The 19,934-nt window shown below is 42.7% G+C and overlaps 1 protein-coding gene across 2 annotated transcripts in view; it reads left to right on the plus strand.

Moving 5' to 3' along the window:
• EFNA5 (ephrin A5) overlaps nucleotides 1-19,934 on the plus strand; it is a 627,805-nt gene that overhangs the window by 367,060 nt on the left and 240,811 nt on the right. The gene's annotated exons all lie outside the window — the stretch shown is intronic.

The following is a 19,934-nucleotide window of genomic DNA, read 5'->3' on the forward strand; positions in this document are numbered from 1 at the left end:
AATCCTCTATTGCCCCAGGTACATTAGACAGATTGTGAGCTCACCGGGACAGATAGGAAAAGTGCTCAAAGTAGCTGTATGTAAAACTGCTTTGAGCATGATTGTAAGAACATAAGAACATAAGCAGTGCCTCTGCCGGTCAGACCATGGGTCCATCCTGCCCGGCAGTCCGCTCCCACGGCGGCCCAAACAGGTCACGACCTGTCTGAATCACCAGAAGGGGCTCCCTTGCCACCTTGGTTTCTCATTGAAGTCCTATCTTCCCATCGAAGTCCTAACCCTCTGGTCTTGCACATGCACGACCTGGTTGGGTTTCTATACTTATTACCTGGTTAGCTTTCTATACTTGTGTTACATCCCAGCTCCTCCCTCAGTATCCCACGATCCCTTTATCCCTCAGGAATCCGTCCAATCCCTGTTTGAATCCCTGTACCGTACTCTGCCTGATCACTTCCTCCGGTAGCGCATTCCAAGTGTCCACGACCCTTTGGGTGAAAAAAAACTTCCTTGCATTTGTTTTGAACCTATCTCCCTTCAGTTTCTCTGAATGCCCCCTCGTACTTGTTGTCCCCTTCAGTCTGAAGAATCTGTCCCTATCCACCCTCTCTATGCCCCTCATGATCTTGAAGGTCTCTATCATATCTCCCCTGAGCCTCCTTTTTTCCAGAGAGAAGAGCCCCAGCCTAAAACTACAAAAAGGTGGTTTACAAGTCCCGATCCCTTTATACACTCAGTTTGCTCAGAATCTGTGTATTATATGCGGTGCAGTGGTGCACAGTGATGTGAGGCCACTGGAGATGTGCATTCACTTCCAATGACGTTTCCAATGGTCTTTCATGTTAGAAAATGAGCAGAAAAAAAGACAAAGGGCCAGATTCTATTAATGGCACCTAGCACATGTCAATCAGGCACCATCTGTAGCATCATATCTAGCAGCGCCGTAATAAAGAATTGTTTCATTAGACTAAGAATGATCCGATCACTGGTGAATATCCTGGACCCCCTCATCTCTCAACATTTTAATTCATTCCCTCATCATATCCAAACTTGACTATTGTAATGCACTGTACAAGGTTATCTATCAAAAAGATATCCACCGGTTACAATCGATACAAAATACTGCCATAACAATTATTGCAAAGAAGAAAAAAATTTGATCATGTCATTCCACTGCTAAAATCCGCTCATTGGCTACCAATCTCATACCATATCATTTATAAGATAGCAGTTTTCTCTTTTAAATCTTTAGACACTAAAGAACCGGCCTTTATTCATAAACTCCTTATCCCGCATGAACCTACACGAGTCCTAAAATCCTCCTCGCAGTACCTTCTCCATATGCCATCATTGAAAATTATTGGCTCACATCGGGCTACTTCCTTCGCAGTTACTGCTCCTATGTTGTAGAACTCCTTACCTCTTTATATCAGAGAGGAGAAAACTGTAGCCAAATTTAAGGGAGATTTAAAGACTTACCTTTTCCAGGATGCATATGAGTCCTAAACAAATCTTAAATATGGTCAGATTTCTTTGATAATTCTAACTGCCTCTCCTTCCTATTGTGGTCTCCCTTTTTTGTATTCTTTTCTTTAAATTTGTAGTTCTCCCACCTTTCCTACCTGTTTCTGTTAGTCAAATGTTTGTTCAGTGGAAATCTGTCAAATTATGTCTCCCTCCTTTTAATATAACTTGTAAAACGCTTAGAAATCTTGATTTGCATTAAATCAAAATTTTAATAAACTTGAAACTTGACTTAAGGTACCAGTAAACATGAACACTTTAAACGCTGGTATATTAAACCAGGGTTTTCTTAGTCTAATATACTAGTAGACATCTAACTGTTTCCATGCCCAAATTCCTCCCCAATTTCTCCCAAAACGGTAGACACGTACATCTAAGTGGTAGGAGCCTACTAAGTTAGGCGATTACTAGCTAATTAATTTTATTTAATCAGTTTTAAATCAGTTTTTAATGGCACTTTCAATTATCAGTGCTAATTTAAAAAAAAAAAAAAAATTAAGCTAGGCACCCAGCTATAGGAACCGTTTATAGAATCAGGGCCCAAATGTCATATTTTCCATGTGCCATCAAGTACACATTTTTCTGAAAGTGCACTTTATTTTAAAAGAATGCCTGATCTTTCTGAAAGAGTGCACACTCATAATGCCATTGCTCTCTTGCCAACATAAGGCAAGAAAATGAAACATTTTGAAAATGACATGATCAAAGACACAAAAATAAAATTTTCTGGCTGCACACCCCTAGCAAAATTTTGGGATTCAACAAATGGCTTTTACTCAAGAGTGTGGCTTCAGAGAGAGCCATAGTACGAAAATGGCTCTTGATTAGGGTTATCAGATATCTGGGAAAACCCAGACATGTCCTCTTTTTAGAGGACTATCTGGGTTCCTGAATGTCTTTCAAAACATGGGTGAGTCTGTCTGGGTTTAGCTGGAGAAACACCTACCTCCTCCCTGGATCTGGCCACTGTAATTTAATCTTTGGGCAGCTGCAATGAGGTGAGCCTGCTGCCGCCGGCCTGCTCCAGAAACTGCCTCTCTGCAGGTCCCGCCTACTTGGGAATAGGATGTCACTGCAGAGAGGCAACTTCTGGGGCAGGCCAGCGGCAGCAGGTTCACCTCACTGCTGCTGCCAGCTGTCTGAAAATTAAATTACAGTAGTCAGGTTTGGGTAGGAAGTAGGTGGAGGAGTCAGGAGCTAGAGAGGAGAAGCCTCATTGGAGGTTGGAGGAGGGAGGGGAGGAGGCTGGAGAAACAGCATGAATGGTTGGAGGAAGGGAGAAACAGCATGCAGGAAGGGGGCTGCAGAAAATGGAATGGTGTAGGGTAGTGCTGGATGGTAGGAGAGAGACAAAAACAGCAAGAAAAGAGGTTGGAAGGAGAGAGAGGGGCACCTGCAGAGAGGTTGAGGGTTGGAAGGAGAGAGAGAGAGAGAAAGAAAGAACCACCCACAGGATGGGGGTTGGAAGGGAGAGAGAGGAAAAAAAAACACTAAAAGGGTACAGAGGATGGGAAGAGGGACAAAGGAAGTGGATGGAACATGGGTGGGATTCATGTGTCCTCCTTTTTTGTCTTCACAAATATGGTAACCATACTCTTGCTTGTCCACTAAATGATGTAATGCATCTCCTGGACTCGGGAAAAGATGTCCTGTTGATTCAAATGGACCTAACCTCTGCTTTTGACACTTTGGATCACGAGCTTCTATTGACTCATCGGAGAGAAACAGGCTTAGATGGGATTGTGTTGAACTGGTTCTGTTCACAAGTTTGTATTCTTGCCCCTATTCCATTAAATATCCTTTTTTCATCTCCAGAACTGTATTATGAACTTGACTGAAGACTGATGCTCTTAGATTGATTTACCCTATCCTTCCCTCTTTCTGTTCTGCAAACTTGTTTCCAGGTTAGGTTATATATAATATTATTGTACTATGCAAATTCCACCCCATTGTAACCTTATTTATATTGCACTCTGACCTGTTTCTGGCCTTCATTGCCTGCTAATATTTTAATCCAAGGCCATTTGTCGTCTTTGTCCTCTTACTGTTCTCCACCATGGAAAGTGTGAGCTATAAATCCTACAGATAAATAAAATCCTGGTTAGGCATACAACCCTCCTGCCTATTATTTCAGACATGGGGGTCTGGTACAAGGTAAAGGCATTTGTTCGCTGTTTGCAGTTCTACCCATTTGACCAAAGTCTTAGTGCTTCCTTTTTTTTTTTTTGGGGGGGGGGGGGGGGTAGTCAAAGGCATTTCAGAACATGCAGTCAGATGATTATTTTCAGTTTATTTGTTAACCTTTTCTTTGAAATCAGCCCGGGGCTTGCACTGGATGGAGGCTTATCAAGTTTATGTAAATGAGGCAGATCTCGCTCATGAACAGTAAAAGGAGGAGGGAGATGGGTAATTATTTTTTGGAGGAAAATTGAGTGCATTAGGGCATGTAACTCCTATAAAGTGTCACTTTTCATTTCCCTGATTTCCTTATGCCTACCAAAGCTTCTCATACCGCCATTCTCCCTAGAAAAGAATGTTTGTGAAGAGTGGCAGGAAGAAATCAATAAAGAAGCTTTGCCATGCAGGGCATGCTAGCATTTAGTTAATATGTAGCCTGGAGCAGAAATAGAGGAGTGACTGCTTTCAAGCTTTTAAGGACACGTAGAAGTATTTTGTGAGAAATTCTGAACTCTGTTAAGCATCCTTTGATTCCAGAGATGTCCCCAGGGCTAGTGAATAAATTAATCACACTTTTTTTTTTCCTCACTCTTCTTTATTTAATGCCTGTATTAAATAATTATGTGGTTTTCAAACCATCATGCCTGCCTAGCTTAGTGAACTAATTGCTGCATTAGCTTAACTTCTGGGACGCTTTGTTGTTTGTGAAAAGACCTGGTTTTACAGTGTCTCTCTGCCATTATTTGTACAGGATAAATAGCTGAAGAGAAAGTATCTCTGTGTCAATATACGCATCCCTTTTTAACTCTTTGGGGCAGTACGTTTTTCCTTTGGGGTATTTTTTTTTTTTTTCTGCCGTGTGAAAATATTAAAAAAATGAAAGCTAATATCTGGAGTGCGTGATAAGTGTCTGCAAATGTAAATCTGTAGCTACTGTATATATTTCTATCTTATGCATCTAGACACATTTTCACTGTTATGAATTTGATTTTACACAGTCAAGCTTTCAATAAATCAGCTACACTGATACACCTTCTGTGTGACAAGCCGCTGTGGAACCTCATTATTCATACATGTCTATGTGATGTTACTGAATCAATTTGTGCTGTATCCATTTTTGCACTCATGGATAGTTCACGCTCCCTCGTGAGCAGAGATAGTCAGCGGGCAATAATGGGAGACATGGAGCAGAAATAGATGGAGCCTGCAATCCCTTGCTCTCTGCCACTGGGTCTTCCTTTCATCCCTTCTAAGTCTCCTCCGTCTCATCAATATGTACGAGCAGCCGCCAAGTCAAGAAGGAGATACTTTCAGTCTTTACAAATCAATCCTTTTATATTGTAACAGGCACAGAGTTAAATGAGGGTACAGAAGGGCCTCCGCATTGTTTGATTGGCAGGAAAGGGCCAGGTTTGAATGTAATTGCTTACTTGGACGTAGGTTTGTTTGTGACCTATATCCTGACTTGGCAGGCTAGTCTGACCAGGGCCTAGGCTACAACCAATACAAAGGCTGCCAGCTGTGTCTGCAGGGCAGCTTCCCTTGTTTCACTCTTCTAAACATCAGCTCCGTGGGTAGCTGTCACATGGTTAAAGAAAACACCAGTTCTCAGGAGACACCTTCCCTTGTTAGTCATTGTACAAGCACTGTGTGTTTACATTTTTGGTGAGGTCAGGAAGCAGAGAGATGAGCTGAAAAAGTATCACCAAGTTCATTACAGGGAGTACTTTTCTGCCAATTATTGTCTTTTTTTAATATAAAGAATCAATGGACTGAATAAGAAGAATAATAATGTCATTAAGGCGTATTATTATAAGCACCTTGAGTATGCAAACAGTTTGGACTCTCTAATTCTACAAACAGTGTGCACTGCTATAGAATAGTACCATTTATCCGTGTAACTTAATTATTTAATTGGCTTTTGATTGGTGCTTAATTGGCAATAATGATTAGTCCATTTTATCAACAGTTACCACTTGAGGCAAGAATATTATTTAAGTTTGGTTGTATTTGTTTCAAAGGTTTATTTGGTCTGGCTCCAGCTTGCCTGTCCTCACATTTTGAACTAGAGAATGACATGGGTAAAAAAATTTGTCCCCGTCCCTGTCCCGTCCTCGCGAGCTCGGTCCCTGTCCCCGCAAACCATCTGATCCCATCCGCTCAAACCATCTCGCTTCTGTGTTCCTATTTTTCCAATTTCTAATATCTCTCCTCTGTATCTGTATACTCCCTCCTGTGTCTGGCATTGCCCCCCTGTGTCCTTATACCATCCCTATGTATCTCCCCTTTATGTGTCTGTCCCTATTGCCCCATGCACATAATCCCCCCCTTTATGTGTCTGTCCCTATGCCCCATGCACATAATTCCTCCCCATGTATCTCCCCTTTATGTCTCTTTCCCTGTGCCCCATGCACATAATTTCCCTTCTGTTTCTGTTACCTTCCTAAATCCAGATTTCCCCTTTCTTCCTCTTCTACACCCATGTGTCTCTCTCCTCTCCAACCCCATCTAGTTTCTTTCCCTCTTTCTCCCTCCGCTTCCAGCATCTGGCTCACCTGCTTGTCCTCCCCTTTCTCTTTCCTGCTGTGTCTTCATCCACTTGGCCCAGCATCTCTTTCCCTTTCACGGATCACGCAGTCCAGCAGTCCCTTGCCGCCTGATTGCCGCAATCACACCATCTCCCTCCCTCCCTCCCTTACCTTATGTGCGGAATTTAATTGTTCTTATTCCAGCGACACGATTTCAAAAAGTTGCGCGCAGCTGCTTCAGTTGAATCTTCTCCTCTGACATGAGTTCCTGTTTCCGGTTGCATCAGAGGAGAAGATTCATCAGAAGCAGCCACGTCCACGCACGACATGTTGAAAGCATGCCGCTGGGAGAAGAACAATTAAATTTGGCACATAAGGTGAGGGTGAGGGAGGGAGGGAGATGGCAGGATGCAGCGATTGGGCTGGAGGGGGCTTCTGGATCGTGCGATCCGTGACTGCACGTGTTCCCTTCACTGTGTAGAGAAGACCATTCACCACTCCATGGGGCGGTGAATGGCCTTGTCCCTGTCCCTGCGGCGACTACTATTTTTTTGCTCCCCATTTCAGCGGGTTACCCGCGGCTAGCTGTGGGTATCAGCCACCATGTCATTCTCTATTTTGAATGATATAAACCGAACAAGATCACTCGAAGAAATCATTTGTTTGCTTATCCAACTATAAAATCTCATCGGTATAAGAGATTTCTTGATAAATCATTTGCATTTCAGGCAGGCAAAATGAATTCTTGGTTGTGTACCATTATTTCTCAGGCTCTTTCTTATTTGTCTTTTAGGAAGTTGTTGAAAACTGATTTGTTTGGTAAATATGTAAATTGGTATTTTACCTTAATGTATAGTCATAATTTTGACTTTTCTTGAATTTACTTCCATGTCAGTTATATTTTTTTCACTCATTGTACAGTCCTCTATGATTTGAACTGCCTAGAACTATGTGGTGTGGCGATATGTAAGAATAAAGTTATTATTATTATTATAAATAATTAGTGCTAATTTGCAGTTATGTGCATAACTGCAAAGGGTGCACTCAAGTGAGAGTAGCATCGGTGGTATTGGGCATCTCTAACCTACCAAGGTCCACCCCAGGGCAGGCAGTGTGTGTGTATGTAGGACTGTGATCCACATGCTCGCGGCCATTGGCTCTACCAACCCATGCCCCCTCCCCCCCCGATGCCAATTTCCTGTTTTGGATCAGAGGGACCGGTAGCTCACCCCAACTGCCTGAAGAAGGGGAGGTGGTCCGGCCGGAGGAGGGGGTGCTCCATCGCAAGTGTCCACCAAGCCAGGTACGCCATTGGTGGGCATTCCGAGTATTTTAGCATGTACGTTATAGAACGCAATCAGTTATGCATGCAAGGTGCTGTACTAAAAAGATCCTCAGCAGAGCAGCAATGTCAAAATGGGCAAGTAGGACACTTATGTTTATGTTTATTTAAGATTTGATATTCTGCTCCTGCATTTTACTGACCTAAGCGGTTTACAATGTATCAAACTAAAATGAAATTAGGTACTTGAGAAAAACTACCCTATCTGTCCCAAAGGCTCATAATCTAGCTAAAGTACCTGATTAAAATAAAGATATGTATTACATTTCTAAGATCAAAAATCAAAGAAATAGAAAGAATGAAAGAAAATAAAACAATTGAAAATAAAATAAAACAACTTTAAGAGACAGAAAAGTCTCTAAGGCGGCTTGATAGTAAGTTCAGTCCACAGAACCAGGTCAACTGGCCGCCACCAAAGAAGCGGGACCAGGAACCACGGCAATGAAGACCACCATGACACCAGTCACCAGACAGGCAAGGCCAGGCGCCGCTGACAGCAGACCCCTGAAGTGAAGTCCAGTTTCCCTTCAACGCAGCTGCAGGAGTGCAAGTGCGCCGAGGAGAGGGGAGAGAGGGCAGGCCACAGAAGATCCTCCAACACCAGCATCAATCCATCGCTGGTGACCACGATGGGGCTGTGCTGCATCGTGCCGATGATTTCCCCCTTCTGCTGCTGGACAAGAGCCAGACAGGGAAAGCTGTGTTGTACCAGCTTATAGAGTCCCCAGGAAAAGCAGTGGTTAGGAGAGATGAAAGAAAACACAGTTCCCTCAGAACTTCACATTAGCTACCAGTGACCTCAGCAATTAGTAACCTCAGTCATTCACAACGCTGTACTGCTTGAATCTCCGAATACAATTTAAACTCCTCTTGCTGACTTACAAGTGCGTTCGCTCTGAAGCCCCCCCTCATATCTCTCTTCACTTATCTCCCCTTATGCTCCTCCCCATGATCTCCGTTTGTCGAGCAAGCCCCTCTTATCTGTACCCTTCTCTTCCCCTGTCAACTCCGGACTCGGTCCCTTCATTCTTGCTGCACTGTTTGCCTGGAACAGGCTGCCTGAATCAATACGTCATATCACCCAAAGGTTTGGATCCCTGGCAGTGTTCAAATCCAAGCTAAAGGCCCACTTTTTTGAATCTGTTTTCAACTCCTAACTCCCACTTACGGCTGTCAGATACCTATATCTACTGTATCATTTCCTCTACCATAATCTCCCCAACCCTGAAGTGTCCTGTCTAAATTAGAAAATAAAGGAGGAGCCCGGAGCAGTTGTGCTTATTACCCACACCATTCAAAGTTAAGTTGATGTTCTGTATTATTTTATTTCACTTTATTTCATTTTTGATTTAATGTTATTCAGTCTTTGCATGGTGGAGGAGACTGTGAACAACACATCAGCTATGTGTTGAATTAAGTATTAGTGTTGGATATAAAGAAGAAAGGTGATTAGTGAAGGAGTTATTTAATAATATCACCTTGGATAAGTGAGTTCCCTTGCAGTTTTTGAATAAATTAGATTGTAAGCATCTATTGTATGTTAAAATGTTTTATTTTTGTATTGATATTGATTGATTATAAGTGCTTATTTGATTATTGTTATTTGTATGTATATTGTATTGCACTTGTTGGATTTGAAAACTAAATAAAGATTAAAAAAAAAAAAAAAAGTACAGCGCTGCATACATCTTTCAGCGCTTTAGAAATAATAAATACTGTAGTAGTAGTAGAATCTACTATATGACCCAGCTAATTGTTTGCTAATTTTTTTCATTCACTCTACGGAGAGGGCATAGACTTGTACAGAGCTTCATATTTTGAAAGTTTGTTGTTATTTAACTACCAAATTGCTCCCGTTACTATTGCCGCTATACACTGAAATTCAAATTGCTTCATTGCACTATTTCACTCTTCGCACACAGGACATATCCTATGATGGTGTGCAGGATCAAATGAGGCTAAGTCTCGTTGTTTGAGCCTTTCAGCTGGCGCCGGAACATTGATTTTTCATCGCACCTCATGCTTGCTGTTGTCACACTGAAGATAAGTCTTCACTCATTATTATAATATCATTTTTTGTGAAGTGTTTTAAACTATTGGGAGCAATTTGGCAGCTGATGTGAAGTGTTCTACTTGGAGGAAAAAGAGCCTACTCTATTTGAGAGGGGTCACAAATCATAGACTAGAAAAAAGACCTGCTCTCTATTCTTGAAACTATCTTGAAACCAAGGTTTTCAGTTCGCACTCCTTTATTTATATTATTTAATCACGCTACTAAATTCTAGATATTCAATTTGATGTTATACGGCTGAGGATGTTCAATCAGTTCACGAAAACTTTTTGACAAAAAGTCACAAGTTCACCAGGGCTTGTCAAGCATAAAGCACCCTAAAGTGCATCGCAGGAGTCACTCACAAACATCTTGCTGTACATCCTTTAGCTGAAAATTTTTTTTTATAACAAAAATAATTTTATTTTAAATTTTTGAATAAATATTTAATTGAGATGTGCAAAAAGTAATAAGTGCCTTAAAATGATAAATAAAGATTTTTTTTAAAAAAAAAGTGCCCACAGTGTCAAGTGCAAAATTGCAATGTTCAAGAATTCAAACACAAAATCAAGTGTGAAATCACTTATTAGTAAGCCCCATGGTGGCAGAAAGTCTCAATAATTAAACATTTAAATATATCTGCTTGCTATATGGACTTATCTTTGAGACCACCAACATCCAACTGGTGGGGAAGTTTGTAGTAAGAGAGTGCCAACTGATCGCCCATTTTGGCATTGTTGCTCTGCTCAGTATCTCTTTTAAGGTGCTGTACTAAGGCGCACCTGCCATAAACATGGAGAAGTAAGAGGTAGAAAAATAAATTGAAGAAAGCTGAAAGGTAAAGGTGGAGTTAAGTAAAGATAGAGAAAAGCAGAAACCAGAGCTCAGATCAACACAATTAGAAAATTAAAATGACCAGAAACAAAGACAGAAAAAGTAATTTTAGTTTCTATTTTGTGATTAGAATATATTGATTTTTGGAATGTTCCCTCCAAAATCTCTGCTGATTGGAATTTGGGGATACTCTGTTGAAATTTGTTTGACTTAGAGCAGGGGTGAGCAATCCTTATGCACAGAGGGCCATATGAGTATCAGTACCGTCCTTAGCATGGCACAACATTATGTAACGTCAGAACTAGAACTGCACAGAGCTCCTTAGAACTTCATAATTAAAAATGTAGCTAAAAATAATGGGCTAGATCAGAGGTGTCAAAGTCCCTCCTCGAAGGCTGCAATCCAGTTGGGTTTTCGGGGATCTCATACATATTCATTGGGGAAATCCTGAAAACCCAACTGGATTGCGGCCCTCGAAGAGGGACTTTGACACCCCTGGGCTAGATTCACTAACCTTCCGATCCGTGTCCGATCCGTGGGCAATTGGAGGCAGGCCAACTGATTCACCAAACATCTTCATGCAAATGGGGGTGATCGGAGGCATGCCCCCATCAGATGACACAGATCTCTGGGTAGCAATCCCGACGCATGCACAGACCATCTACTTTGCCTGTAGATGGTCTGCGCATGCGTTTGCAGTCTGTGCTTTTTTATTTTATTTTTTTAATTTTTTACTTTTTTACCCGCGAGGCCGTGGTTTTTACCCATGGGCTTGCGCTGCAGGGAAGGGAGGCAGAGCAGGAGAGTATAGGGGCGGCAAAAAACAGGAGAATCAGGGCTGAGCAGGGCGGCAACAGGCAGGAAAATCAGGGCTGAGCAGGGCAGCAAAAGGCAGGAGAATCGGGGATGAATCGGAGCTGAGCAGGGTGGCAAAAGGCAGGAGAATCAGGGTTGAGAGCAGGGTTTTTGCACAAGCGACTTGTCCTCAGCAGTAGCTTGTTTTGGGATCAGCCAGCCCAGTCGGTGTGCCTGCTTTTTGTTAGTGAATCGCGGCCCTTCCTACTTTGCATGCTGTTTCCCCTCATTTGCATGCATGGATCGAAATCGGATCGGCACAGAGGTTAGTGAATTGAGTCGGAGGAAAATCGGGTCACAAAGGGGTCGCAAACTAATCGGTACACGATCGGTTTGCATAGTGAATCTAGCCCAATGTAAACAGAAAATGTAAACAGAGTGGCTATTCTGAAAAATACTTGTGAAGTATAGTATTTAAATCGCCATCACATAATCTTGTAGGCTGTAGAGTGCCCACCCGTGACTTAGGTGGTGAAAAACACTGTTCTAGAATCTTAGCATATAAGTGCTGTGCTCCCCCCTTCTGTTCTGCCCTTGCCCCTCCCACATCCATCCCCTCCAACAATTATGTGCTATGGTTATAGAATAATGACTACACATGCAGTAACACACATCACTGTAAATTAGTGCTAATTAGCACCAATTAACTCCAATTATAGCCTGTTATTGCTAGTTAGAGCATGAAAAATAGACTACAGCAAAGCACATTAAAGTGCTTTGTAGTATTCTGCCTGTAAGCACACATTAACTATTGTCTCCCAACTATTTTTAGAGAGGACATGTCATGGGCAGAGAATATGCATTTACAGTAGCGCATGCTGTGAGTAACTGGCTCATGCTGAGTTAATTTGGGTGTACTTAGGGCTCCTTTTACAAAGGTGCGCTAGCGTTTTTAACGCACGCACCGGATTAGCGCGCGCTATAGTGCGCGCTAGCTGAAAATCTACTGCCTGCTCAAAAGGAGGCGGTAGCGGCTAGAGCGAGCGGCAATTTAGCGCGCGCTATTGCGCGATTTAAGGCCCTAGCGCGGCTTTGTAAAAGGAGCCCTTAGCGTTTCCTAAATAGAAGGCAGTAAGTACACCTGCATTAATTTTTCACAAGTCCTGCATGCTGCCATTATTCTGTAACATACTCACAGAAATGTGCACATGAAATATGAAAAGGTGAGTGCAAGATTTGAATTAGAGGGATAATGTCCACAAGTAGAATGATTATAGAACATTAAACGTATTCAACTTTTTAAAATTTCCAGTTGTCTATGTACAGCCAAAATATCCTCCATTCCAGAAGGTTCTACATCATGGAAAGTCCCACACTGAGCTTCTAACGTTGTTAAATGGCTATCCAGTTTCAAAATCTTGGTATCGGTATTCTCAACACACATGGAGGGACATTTTCGATATAACTTTCAAATACAAGAATAGAATTTCACTGGAAGACGTCCAAAATAAAAAAAAAACACCCTAAACATGTGGTGTATTTAGAAAATTGGTGAGATAAACTGCTGCAAAATTGCATAGAGAGATGGTATCTCTGTACATCGATTAAACATCAGCGCTCATCAAAAATATGCCGTAGAAAACATTTGCACTATTATTTTTGCAAAGAGAGCGTCAGATATGAATATGAGTGATATCTAATCCCGCCAATTGAAACCAGTACAAGAGTGCATAGAGTGAGATCCCTCCTTACCAGCACCCCTTCTGCCCCACTCACGTGAACCCTCCACCCCGTGAAATTCCCCCCCCCACCACCACCACCTTGTACCTAACCATTGGAAATGCTGGGGCTATTCTCCCTGGAAAAGCGGAGACTTAGAGGAGACATGATAGAAACCTTTAAAATCATGAAGGGCATAGAGAAGGTAGACAGGGACAAATTCTTCAGGCTGTGGCGAGCCACAAGTACAAGGGGGCACTCGGAGAAATTGAAAAAGGACAGGTTTAGAACAAATGCTAGGAAGTTCTTTTTCACTCAGAGGGTGGTGGACACATGGAACGTGCTCCCGGAGGCTATGATAGGCCAGAGCACGCTACAGAGATTCAAGGAGGGGTCTAGATAGGTTCCTAAAAGAAAAGGGGATTGAGGGGTACAGATAGAAGTAGAGGTAGGTTATAGGATTAGTCAAAAACCACTTCACAGGTCATGGACTTGATGGGCCACCGCGGGAGCGGACCGCTGGGCGCGATGGACCTCTGGTCTGACCCAGTGGAGGCAACTTCTTATGTTCATCCACTTGGGAGAATGTGACACAGTGGTTAAAGCTACAGTCTCAGCATCCTGAGGTTGTGGGTTCAAACCCACCCTGCTCCTTGTGACCCTGGGAAGTCACTTAATCCCTCCATCGCTCCAGGTACATTAGATTGTGAGCCCACCGGGACAGACAGGGAAAAATGCTTGAGTACCTGAATAAATTTATGCAAACCATTCTGAGCTCCTCTGGGAGAATGGTACAGAAAATTGAATAAATAAATAACACGTTATCTCGGTAGTCAAACAATGTTCCCATGATGCACTGAACATGTATATATAGCACTACACATGGAGAAATTTTTATTTCAGGAGTGAGGATATAGAGAAAGGAAGAGAGTAGTGGAGTCAGAGAATAGATAGACAGTGCTCAGTGAGAGAAAATAGGAGAGAGAATATGAAAGGAGAAAGGCAGGAGAGAGAGAGAGAGACAAGAGATAACAGAGAGATGAGCATGTCCATCAGGAGGGAGCCCAAGTACTTCCCCTGGGGGACTGAGGCCCTGGTACTGCTGTCCCTCTGCTACAGGAGGCACATATAGGGCTCCTTTTACGAAGGCGCGTTAGGGCTTAACGCACGGAATAGCGCGTGATAAAATGCTGTGCGCGCTAACCGCTACCACCTCCTATTGAGCAGGCGGTAGTTTTCTGGCTAGCGCGCACTAAAAACGCTAGCACACCTTCGTAAAAGGAGCCCATAGTATTTAAATACCACTATCCTCTGTCGTCGTCCCCAGTATGTCCACGAGGGCCTGGAGATCCATCTGCAGCAGCCTACATTGGTGACAGCAAGTTTGAAGGAGTTCTAGCCTCTGAATTCCATGAGGCTCTTAAATGAAGCAGACTTTCCACTAGTCCACAAGTTGGCCCTCATGCTGGAGAAAACTATTGATTGGATCTAATATTGGAGTAGAACTATCAGGATAAAACCTAGGCCTTACCTCTTCCCAAAGCCATCATTCATAAAATCTCCCCCCTCAACCCTCCCCCCCCAAAAAAACTACAGAGAAGTTCAAGAAGCCAGCTTTCCTTGTTCAGCCATCTTGACACCTCCCACCCCCCCTTTAACTGATACAGTTTGGAACTTGGACAAATCACTTAACCCTACGTTGCCTCAGATTCAAATTTAGATTTAGGTCCTCTGGAGGACAAAAAATATCTACTGTACCGGACTATAACTCACCTTAAGTTTTTTTATTTAATTTATTTAAAATTTTATTAATTGCCTATCAAAACTTCTAGGCGATGATTAAAAAGGAGCAGGTATGTATAATGTACAGTCATGAAAAAATCGAGCTACAAACTTCAAACAATGTGAACTTAAATTATACTCCTTCCTTTCTTTCACTTTAATAGAGCTAGACAGTCTTTTGTGTAACATTGAATCCTGTCCTATGAAAGTGTTGCAGCCCTTCAATAAAGCATTCATGAATAAAGGATTAGGGGATACTGCAATGGGTGTTTGTTTGTTTTTTTTGGTGGGGGGAGGGTTGTGTCCATCACTTATGATTGAGTAAAATACTGTAAATTAAGAACATAAGAACTGCCACTGCTGGGTCAGACCAGTGGTCCATCGTGCCCAGCAGTCCGCTCATGCAGCGGCCCTTAAGTCAAAGACCAGTGCCCTATTTGAGTCTAGCCTTACCTGCGTATATTCTGGTCCAGCAGGAACTTATGTAACCTTTTCATGAATCCCTGAAGGGTGCTTTCCCCTACAATAGCCTCTGGAAGAGCGTTCCAGATTTCTACCACTCTCTGGGTGAAGAAGAACTTCCTTACATTTATACGGAATCTATCCCCTTTTAACTTTAGCGAGTGCCCTTTCGTTCTCTTCACTTTGGAGAGGGTGAACAATCTCTCTTTCTCTACTAAGTCAATTCCCTTCAATATCTTGAACGTTTCGTCATCTCTCTTTCTCAAGGGTCTATATAAACAGGTATTATATTGGTCAATATTCCTTATGTTGATAGCATTTACATACAAAATATTGATAAATGAATCTCAGTTGGATGTGAAATTGGGACTTTATAATAGTTACATATTTCTATTTGAGAGTTTGATAGAATGCTAAAGAAAAGGCTGAAGTGATTATATATGGTTAAATGTAATTACAGTATAAAGTCAATTAGTGAAGTAGTATTTGGCATAGGTGTTTGTACATCTACAGTATACTCGTGTTTGTGCTCTAATTTACTAGATACTGTTTTTCTCTCTCTGAAATATGTACTTTTATCGTACCCAGTATGTGTGATAATGATCATTAAACTCTTGGAGTGTGCAACATGGTTGTTCTGCAGGCTTAGTAATCAAAGACTAGGTTCATTGTTCAACAGCATGTATTGAGTGACTCCCTTGTGTATTTCATCACAGTTAACCGTTGGGATTCATATTGTTTATCATAATCGTACTGGAAAGCATTTAAACAAAACACAAAGTACATACTAACATGGACCAGTAGGTGGATCAGTGGTGTTGGCACCATGTGGGAAATTAGTTTGATTCCCAAGCCTGCTTATGCTCCTGGGGGTGCTAGGGAGACAATATTCATTGCCCCTGGAAGAGAGAGTTTCATGTTAGCAAAATGGCAAAGATGTCCTGAGGTGTATGTGCATATATGTTGGGAGGAGCTGTGGTTTGTGACTGGTTGTCCAAAGGCTGACCCTGAAGTGCTAGGTGAGAAAGGGGAGGCTAAAAAAATAAAAATAAACACAGGAAAACCACCAAAATAGTTACAAATAAATCATGCAGTATCATAGCCCAGCATAGATCAGTTTGAGCTGAAAACCTGTAGAAGCAGAGCAGTGCCGTACCAAGGGCAGGGGGGGAGAGGGGGCGGACTGCCCCGGGTGCACACCCTAGGAGGGTGCACAGCCGGCTGAGTCCGGAACCTCCTGGGACCTGCACTTCAGCACGGCTGCCGGTCCACCCCCGCGGCCAAGAAAAAGGCTTAGAAGCCGGCGGGGTCGACCAATGACCGAGAATGCTGTCACGAAGGGGGCAAGATAGAGCCAAATCGGGAGGATATTCCTTAAAGGATGTTTACACCGCTCCCGCTGGCTTTTTAGCCTTTTTAAAACCGTAGCATTGGCGTACCAAGGGTGGGAGTGTGTGTCAAAAAAATGATGGGCCAGGGTGTGTGTGTGTGTAAAAAATGAGGGGCCCCAGGTGTCACTGGAGCAGAGGGACCTGCTAGGCAAGAAAAAAAGAGGAAGTTTCTCTTCTATTAGAGACTGTTGAATTAGTCTGTGCTACTATTTTGATTGTTAAGTGAATTAGATCTGTTCTAACGCAGTAGCATAAACCCAATGACATTTTTCTGGACCTCAACCTATTGTTGCAGGCACCACTGGAGGTCACGAGGCTAAGCATGGCCATGAAGACCATGTGGACTTGGAACACACACTGCACCTTTTCATTTTCTTGTACTAGTATGATTTAATTGTTGTTCACGATACAGTAGGCCAAGCCTTATAAGAAACAGGCCCTTTTGGATCTATCTATGCCTTTGCTTTTATCAGACAATAAGCTGGGAGGTGAATTCACTCATTCCTGTCAGTATCTTGATAAGGGGGCTGCAGATGGGGGATTCTTTTGTTCTTTGACAATTTGTAGATCAGAGAGCTAAGCCTTGGAAGTTTGTTACCCTATCAGTCATTTTGTAGGGTGAGTGTGCATTACTGAGCGTCGCTGCTGTAGTGCTTTGCTTCTAGCGTATGGCCAGAAAATATAATTTTTTTTAACACATGGCATATCAAAACTGAAGATTATCTTCCTTGACAGTAGAGGTGAGAAACCTGCTTTAGTAAAAGGAATAGCATTTGAGGGTAAAATTGAATGACTGTTCTAAAATTCTGGACACAAGTCTGTCCGTGTACTCGGAAGCATACAATATCTACATAATATGCTAATAAGGAAGTGTTAAAGGCAGTTAAATATAACTTCAAATGTAAGTGAAATATGGCATTCTCGGGATGTAACAAAAAAGGAAATTAATTCATTTGTGCATTTTCTAGCAGAGCTGGGAAGTTGTCATTTTGAATTGTGCTTATATGTAGGATGGGCCCAACATAGGAACTGAAACCAGTGAAAGAGGAGCCAAGTACAGAAAATAGAGAGCAGAGGTGAAACATAGACAGTCAGTATCTCCATGATTGGTGACAATAGCAAATGAGGCTACCCTTTCAATGATCTCTTTGGCCCAATTAGTTGAATTCATTGTCACAGTAAAGCACTCAATATTTTATATAGATCAAAAGGCTGGAAATAGGTCAGAGTGTATCAGAACAGCTCTATGTACAATATATCGCTTTGTAGTTTGTACTACTGTAAAATATGATTTCACATAACATGAATTCCTAATATTCTGGGTAACTTGACTTTTAGGGTATCCCTAATTATTGCTAGGCGATTATGTCCCTATTTTAGAAGCCTCCCCATATGTAAATGGCATCATTTAAATCAAGTTTCAAGTTTAATTATAATTTGATATACCGCTTAAAATAATTGTCTAAGCAGTGTACAAAACTGGAGTATAAAAATTGTAAAAACATTGGGGAGCCATAGCTAAGGCAAAAAAAAGACAAAAACATTACAAAACATATTGAAAGAAATGGAAAGCATGGGTGAACTACAATTGTAATAGGAAAGAACAAGAAAGGTCAGCACAATGGGGTGGAGTTATGCTCTTCCTTCAATGTAATCTGAGTGAAATTGGGGTGTTAAAGGTCATTTGCATCCCTAAATAAGAATGTTTTAAAATTTGTTTTAAATTTTTCAAAATTGGTCTCTTCTCGTAGGTATAATGGAAGAGAGTTCCAAAGAGTTGGGTCAGTAACCGAGAAAATCCTTTTTCAGGTGGTATCATAGAATAAATGACGTGGAGAAGGAATATTCAAGAGAAATTGATTACTGGATCGTAGTGTTCTTGAATATTTGGGGAGGGTCAAATGTTTAAATGTTGTTTTCAGGACAGGGGCCAATCACAAGTAGGGATGCTTCTTATGCCTAGATGTCAAGGGAGCATGGGTAGAGTGGGGACTAGGAGTGTCCTGAAAGGCCTACAATTCAAACATGCATTCCTTTGTTTGTCATAAGAACATAAGAAGAACATAAGAAGTTGCCCCCGCTGAGTCAGCCCAGAGGTTCATCTTGTTCAGCGGTCTGCTCCCGCGGCGGCCCATCAGGCCTAGTGCCTGAACAGTGGTCCCTGATTAATTATTGTAACCTTACCTCTAATCCCATCCCTATAATCTACCTTTACTCTTATCTGTACCCCTCAATCCCTTTGTCTTCCAAGTACCTATCCAAAGCTTCTTTGAACCCCTGTAGCGTGCTCCTGTTTATTACATCCTCTGGTAGCGCGTTCCATGTATCCACCACCCTCTGTGTGAAAAAGAACTTCCTGGCGTTTGTTCTAAACCTCTCCCCTTTCAATTTCTCTGAGTGCCCCCTTGTACTTATTGATCCCCTTAATTTGAAAAATCTGTCCCTGTCCAGTGTTCCCGCTAAGCTGCGCTGGCCTGCGTTCGCGCACAAAATATTACATCGCAGCGCAAAGTTTCTCTTCACAGTGCACACACGCGTCGGTAAGGTAAGGGGACGCATTGGGGGGATTGCACTTCCCACAATTGCCATGCTTCGGTTCCTCTTCTTCCTTACTTCCTCCCCCCCCCCCCCCGCGGGACCCTGCGGCACCATCAACTCTTACTCCCTCTAATGTCGGCCCTGCAGCTCCAGACTTCCTCGCACCTTCTCCCCTCCCCCTTTGGATCGCTATTATTTTAAATGTTATAGCCACGGAGCTGTATCCATCAGTGGAGATGTCTAACCTCGGCCTGCCCCGGAACTCTTACTGCAGCAGACGCCCGTCTAGGCAGGAACAGGAAGTCACTGTTGCAGTAAGAGTTCCGGGCAGGCCGAGGTTAGACATCTCCACTGATGGATACAGCTCCGCGGCTATAACATTTAAATAATAGCGATCCAAAGGGGGAGGGGAGAAGGTGCGAGGAAGTCTGGAGCTGCAGGGCCGACATTAGAGGGAGTAAGAGTTGATGGTGCCGCAGGGTCCCGCGGGGGGGGGGGGGAGGAAGGAAGGAAGAAGAGGAACCGAAGCATGGCAATTGTGGGGAAGTGCAGAGCTGCAGGGAAGAGTGTTGCGGTACCCAGCTGGAGGGAGAAGGAAGATGAGGGAGGGAATTAAAGGAGATGCCAGGGCTTGGAGCGTAGGAGGAAGGTATGCCAGTCTAAGGGAAAAGGAAGGGGGAGATGTGAGAGCATGGAGGGGGAGCGAAAGATGGAAGAAAAGGAAAGGAGAGAGATGCCAGAGAATCAGGGAAGGGGAGATACCATACTATGAGGAGAGGTGTGGGAGAGGGAAG

This window comes from Geotrypetes seraphini, chromosome 1, assembly GCF_902459505.1.
Source record: "Geotrypetes seraphini chromosome 1, aGeoSer1.1, whole genome shotgun sequence".
NCBI classification, from domain to species: Eukaryota; Metazoa; Chordata; class Amphibia; order Gymnophiona; family Dermophiidae; genus Geotrypetes; species Geotrypetes seraphini.